At 43.8% G+C, this 6833-nt stretch overlaps 1 pseudogene; it reads left to right on the plus strand.

Moving 5' to 3' along the window:
• Positions 1-1106: 1106 nt before the first annotated feature.
• On the plus strand, positions 1107-2390 carry LOC136379923 (keratin, type I cytoskeletal 18 pseudogene; annotated as a pseudogene).
• The last annotated feature ends 4443 nt before the right edge of the window (positions 2391-6833 follow it).

Here is a 6833-nt window from a genome sequence, read left to right on the forward strand (position 1 = left end):
AGAGAGCATGTTGATGGGCACCGGCTTCCTAATCACCATGGCCTGGAGGTAACATGTAACACTTCCACTCATATTTCACTGGCTACAAACAAGCATGTGGCTCATTTAGATGTAAGGAAGGAGGCTGGGAAATGTAGCCAGTCCTCCACGGAGCAGCTGCTTCTCAGCAGCAACTCTGTACCATGGAGGAGAAGACAAATGTTTGATGGATAGATACCAGTGTTATTGCACAAAAATGTGACTTCTGAAACTTAATTTTATATAACTCCCTGCCTCAGCAAAATGTCCAGGTAGTAGGCTCTAAGTCTCTCATTCTGGTTCCCATGGTGTGATTCACGTGTGTTAAGAAAAGCCAATCAGCCGTTTTACCCATTTGGTGGGATTTGCTCCATCTCACACTCTGTGCTGGCTACAGCTTCAGTTCCTGATGTAATTCTTGTCATCAGGTAATCTTGATTTTCCATAGCCACTCTCCCGCTGCATTATTGTAGCCACCACCATGGTGTGAAGAGTGGGCTCCTCCAGTTTTCCTTGGCTCCCTGCTCCCTGGTGGCAGAAGAACATGGTTGAACAAATTATGGTACATACATACAATGGAATATTATTCAGCCAAAAGAAAGGAATAAAGCACACTGATCCCTGCTTAAAAGTGAACCTAAAAAAATACTGTTTAAAAGAATAAGACCCAAAAGGTTACATTTTGTACGATTCTATTAATATGAAATGTCTAGACTAAGTAAACCTATAGAGACAGGAAGTAAATTGATGTTTGCCAGGAGCTGAGGGGAGGAAAGAATGGGGAGTAAGTGCTAAATGTATATGGAGTTTCCTTCTGGTGTGATGAGAATGTTTTGGAACTAGACCGAGGTGGTGGTCACACAACAATATGAATGCACTAGATTCCAATGAACTGTTCCCTTTAAATGACTCATTTTATGTGAGTCATTTACATGACTTTCATCTCGCTTAAAAAAAAAACCCTGGAGTCCTCATTCTAAAATCCTAGCTACATTTTTGAAGAGTCTCTAAAACATCATTGATTTTTAAAGATAACTTGCAGCTGCTTGAAGCTGACTCTCCATTCCTCGCTGTCCTACTTGAACAACATGAGCTTCAGCACCCACTCCAGCTTTTCAACAAACTACTGGACTGTGGGCTCCATGCGGTCACTCAGCCACCAGGCCTCGCCCACCAGCAGCAGAGTCAGTGTCCATGCAGGCCCCAGGGGCTCAGACTCTCAGGTCTCCGAGTCCCGCTCTGCTAGCATGCCAGGCGGCTGGAGGTCTGGGGAGCTGGCAGCAGGGATGGCTGGGTTCTGATGGGCATAGGAGCATCCAGAATGAGGAGACTATGCACTGCCTCAATGAGCACCTGGCCTCTTAGCTGGAGAGAAGGAGAACCCTGGAGGCTGATAATTGGAGACCTAAGTCTGGGAACACCTGGAGAAGAAGGGACCCCAGGTCAGGAACTCAGGGCATTATTTCAAGACCATCGAGGACGCAGAGGACCTGAGGGCTCAGATTTTTGCAGGTTCTGTGGACAATGCCCACGTTATTCTGCAGACTGACAATGTCTGTCTTGCTGCTGATGACGTTAGAATCAAATATGAGATGGAGCTGGCCATGTGCCAGTCTGTGGAGAGTGACATCAATAGGCTCCAAAAAGTCACTGATGACACCAGTATCACTCGGCTTCAGCTGAAGACAGAGATGGAGACTGTCAAGGGTGAGCTGTTCTTCCTGTAGAAGAACCACGAGGGGGAAATAAATAGTCTACAAAACCAAATTACCAACGCTGGCCTGACCATGGAGTTGGATGCCCCAAATCTCAGGACCTCAGCAAGATCCTGGAGGACATCTGGGCCCAGTATGGTGAGCTGGCTCAAACAACCAAGAGGATCTAGACAGTCTGCTCCCAGCAGACTGAGGGCCCCACACAGTCATCACCTTACAGACCGCCGAGATAGGAGCTGCTGAGATGACACTCATGGAGCTGAGACACATGATCCGGTCCTTGAAGATCAGCCTGGACTCCATGAGAAATCTGAAGGCCAGCTTGGAGAACAGCCTGAGGGAGATGCAGACACACTGTGCCATGCAGATGGAACACCTCAATAGGATCCAGCTGCACCTGGAGTCAGAGCTGGCCCATACCTGGGCAGAGGGGCAACGCCAGGCCCAGGAGTACAGGTCCCTGCAGAACATCAAGGTCAAGCTGGAGGCTGAGATCACCACCTACTGCCACCTGCTGGAAGAAGGGGAGGACTCTGATCTTGGTGATACCCTGGACAGTAGCAACTCCATACAATCCATCCACAAGAGCACCGCTGTAGGATTGTGGACAGCAAAGTGGTGTCTGAGGTCAACGACACCAAAGTTCTGAAGCGTTAAAGGCAATGAAGTGGGGGTACCACTGGGAGGCAGAAGGTCAATTAAAAGTTCAGAGATCACTGAATATTAAAAGAATGAATAAATGAAGTCCAGAATAAAATTAAAAAGGATATTTTTTAAAACAAATGTTGCTTGTTAGCTGGTGCTATGATTTGGGTCATTGTAAATAAAGATTCTGGCACTAAAAAGCTGTGAGAAATATTTCCAAACAAATATAAATAAAAGTACATTAATAAATTTTCATTTTAAAATCACAGATTTTTAAACATTTGTTTCTTCTTAGTAAACACTGTAAAAATATTTTAAAATAAACTTGCAGCTTATTCTAAGATGCTGAGATTAGCTGAGACGCTATGTTATTATTTTGATATAAATTACTAAGAAACTATGAATAACTAAGAAGAATCTGTGACAACAGATGGTGTGGGGCCTTATTTGGTAGCAGAGGTCTATTATGAGCACAAAGAGAGATCTGAATTCATGGAAGCCTCTTGAATGTCCTAGAAGTGTGTCTGAAAGGTATCAAAGTCAACATCTCCGCCACTGGGAGCCACTCTGCAATGATTGGACACCTGAGCAGCTTGCAGGACAAAACCGATGCCTGCAGGACTATAGGTAAAGCTAGTTCCCAACTACACCTGGACTGCTGACTGACAAGACATAATGCTACCCACTGATTTGTACTCAAAAAGGATAAAGTTTACTACAGATTGATATTCTCCCTAACATCCTTCCTGGCTCCTGGCAGGGGTCACAGCAGTTGGCTGCAGTAGGAGTAGTGGGATAACTTTATCAGCAACACTTCGCAGAACTTCTTGCCTCCTCCATTTATTTTTTAAACAAACAGAATCTTTTTCACCATCTTCATCCCTTTCTATTTTCTTTCTCCCCTGTCTCCTCCTCTCTCTTCTTCAACAGACAGTTTTGATGCTAGAGTTGGAAGAGGATGTGTACTAGTTGGTACCCACTAGTCACAAAATCAGACCTGAATAGAAAGTCAGGACAGACCTTAAACCTAAGGAATCGGTTTCCCCTCTGCTTCCCCCCCCCCACACACACACACTATGTTTAAGCTAACTTTTGGCTATCTGTGATAACTGCTTATAATATACTGCTCACAAAATTAGGGGATATTTTATCACTTCATATGAAGCGATAATTTTTTGTAAGCAGTATAATTTATGATAACTAACAAAGAAAACCCAAGAGTCACCATCAGGATTTATCTTGGGCTTTCATTCTAATGGACCCTCTAGCGAATGTCAAAAGGGATGAAGTTTAGAATTTGCCTCTTTGCAACATCTGTGAGAAATACAGATGAGGTATGAAATGAAAACAAAACAAACAAAAAAAAAAGGTGAGAGAGGAAAATAAGGTCTTGGACAAACCACTGATAGAATAATCAACTTCTGAAAGACTCAGGATGAACATTTTGTTAACTCCTATCTCGAGCCAGGCAGTGATCTAGAGGACAGAATTTGAGCTGGGACTTGAAGTTACTGTACATGATCCTGACAGTCAGCATTGCGGAGTGCGGTTGTCACACTGATGCAGTAGTAAGCGTCTGATACCTGGCGTAATAGACTCAAATATTTAAGTTTGATTCTTGTTCATTTAGAGGCTGATTGCTTAGTCTGTTTATAGTCTTTATTCATCTCCGAGTTTAAACTTTTCTTTCATTGCAGCAGATTTTCATCATTCCAGGTTTGTACACATTTTGGAAATTCTGTGCGATCTTAAGTACTTGGCTGATTACAGCTAAAATTGATTCTCCTGGGCAGAGTAATTCACTCCCTCCTCTGTCTTCTCATCGTGCCTTGTTCACAGCTCTATGGAGCACAGATTACACTGTATATTAATTATCTGTTTGCTTTTCTGGCTCCTTCACTAAAGTAGGAGCTCCTCCTAGAACGTGATTATATCTTCTGAGAAAGGGAAACATAGCTCTTAGGCAATGAGGCTCTCAGCTCATTCTCCACAAGTTCAAATCCCTGCTCCACCAGTTCCTATCATGCTTTATAAGCTTGCACAAATTATTTGGTAACCTCTCTGTATTTCAGTTTTTTCCTGTGGGTAATGATGAACCTATCTCATAAGGATGTGTTGTGAGCATTAAACTAGATCTAGGAGGTACTTTCTATAGTTTTTGGCATACAGAGGGTGATCAATACATTCAGGCTCTTATCCTGTAGCCCACATTTTCTATCAGGCAGTAATTATTTAATAAAGTTCATAGAAATATTAAATAAATAAATTAGTTTACAAGAGCTACCTAAATTGAGGAACAGTTGTTGCCTAGTTTGACTACCCAAACTTCCTTCAGATTAAAAGAGAAATCCCCTTTCAGACATTCCATGATGCTGGTTGAGTCACTCATTTCCCTTTGGCTAGGTGGGGAAATGACAGTAACTGTTTCTTCCTCATCTTGCTCAGAAACTGCTGGGCTCAGCTGAGAACTGGGGAAGAAGCCAAAAGCCCTGACCTTCCAGTTCTCTGCTGGCTGCTTCTGATCATCATTTTTTATTTTTGTTTTTTTTTAATTCAGTGAGAAGAGGGGAGGCAGAGACAGACTCTCGCATGTACCCAACAGGGATCTAACTGGCAAGCCCACTAGGGGGTGATGCTCTGCCCATCTGGGGTGTTGCACTGTTGCTCAGCAACTGAACTCTTCTTAGCGCCTGAGGCAGAGGTCATGGAGCCATCCTCGGTGCCCAGGACCAACTCACTCCAATTGAGCCATGGCTGCAGGAGGGGAAGAGAGAGAGAGAAGTGAGAGGGAGAGGGGTAGAGAAGCAGATGGGCACTTCTCCTGTGTGCCCTGGCTGGGAATCAAACCTAGGACATCCACACATCATTCTAATCGTCTTCCTGGAGATTATACTGTGGTCTGGTGAAGAGCTTCAGGATCTCTGCAAAAAAAGATGCCCCCTGTAAGAGACGGTACCACTACATATCCTGATTTTGTTAATAAATGTAGGTCATCACCTATTCCCATGAGGAGTTGATGCTCCTCTTCTGTGTTCCCTTAATGCCTATATCAAGAAAACTGCTAACTTAATTGAGTATATACGACATGCTGGATGCTGTCATACATGGTTCACATGCATTAAATCATTTAACCCACACAACAAATCTACAAAGTTGGTGTGATGACACCATTTGACAGGTGAGGGGATGGCAACACAAAGAGTTGGAATAACTCATGCTAAATCACATATCTCCTAATGGCAGAGCTGGGATGTGCAATGCAACCTCCTGCTACCAGAGCTCTGCTCAGCAGAACAGGAGACTGCCTCCGCGACTGCTCTCCTGTCGCTCACTCCCCTGTTGTGAGTAATCCTTCAGTGGCCACATCCACATGGATTCCCCTACTCTGTCACAGTGCCCAGCACATTGTAGGCATTCACTACGTGATGAGTAAATGAGTGAAAGAGAAAGTACATTGAGGCATCACTTTGGCAGAAGATACTTTGTTGGATTCGAGTGAGGGAAAGGGGAGCCGAGGAATCACGTTTGCCTCCGGCTCTGTAACTGGCTGGGATCCCTTCCACAGAAGCCTCAGTTCTTCTGGATCCAGTGGCTCAGAGATGGTGAAGCTGGAGTTCTCTCTCCTCTTCATTCTCCTCAGCAAAACATTTCAAACCTGTCATCAAGTAGAAATGATTTAATTTGCCTTCCCCTGCCCTGGCTTCCAATAAGAGCTTTCACCGCAGGCTCTGAACCGTCCATTGGCCGGCTCAGTGCCTCCTGGTGTGGTTTAATTTCTCCACGTGCCATGGTAGCTGGAACTTCAAACATCTGCAAAACCCTGTCAAGGAAAACAGTCCTCAGTGGCTAGATGTAATACGTCCAAGAACTGGCTTGTGAGAGTCTTTCAAAAGACACCCTTTCTGTATAGGTCTTCCTGTTGCAATATTTTTAATCCCCAACATTGAGATGCTTTTCCGGCCTTGGTGAGTTCATCCCACATATGTCAAAAGGCAGACTGAACTCTTCCACTGAGCTACCCCGTTGACTAAAGAGTTCATTAAGAATTTAATGAGGATTAAAGATCTCAGGATATTGTTCTGAACAATAAAGCTGGTTTACGGACAGGAATCTGAGTGTGTACAGAAAGCTTTCTTGGACTGAAACTACTTTTCCTCAACAATCTTCCTCATTTCTGTCTGTGAACACTTGCCATCCCTGCTCAGGTTGAGGATTCTTTCCTTTCCAACCACTGATGACCATACAACTGTTCAACAGATCTCCCTGGATTTAAACAACACACATACACACACTCATACCATCACTTGTTCCAAAAACAGCTGAATTCAGGACTCACCCGAGTAAAGTTTTGTGTACTTGTAAGTAAAGACCAGCATGATATGCATCTTTGGGTGACTACATAAAGCATTTCTATCATCAAATTTCAAAAAATTAGGTTAGTTTAATGCAACATTC

The sequence above is a fragment of the Saccopteryx leptura genome, chromosome 8 (genome assembly GCF_036850995.1).
Source record: "Saccopteryx leptura isolate mSacLep1 chromosome 8, mSacLep1_pri_phased_curated, whole genome shotgun sequence".
NCBI lineage: Eukaryota > Metazoa > Chordata > Mammalia > Chiroptera > Emballonuridae > Saccopteryx > Saccopteryx leptura.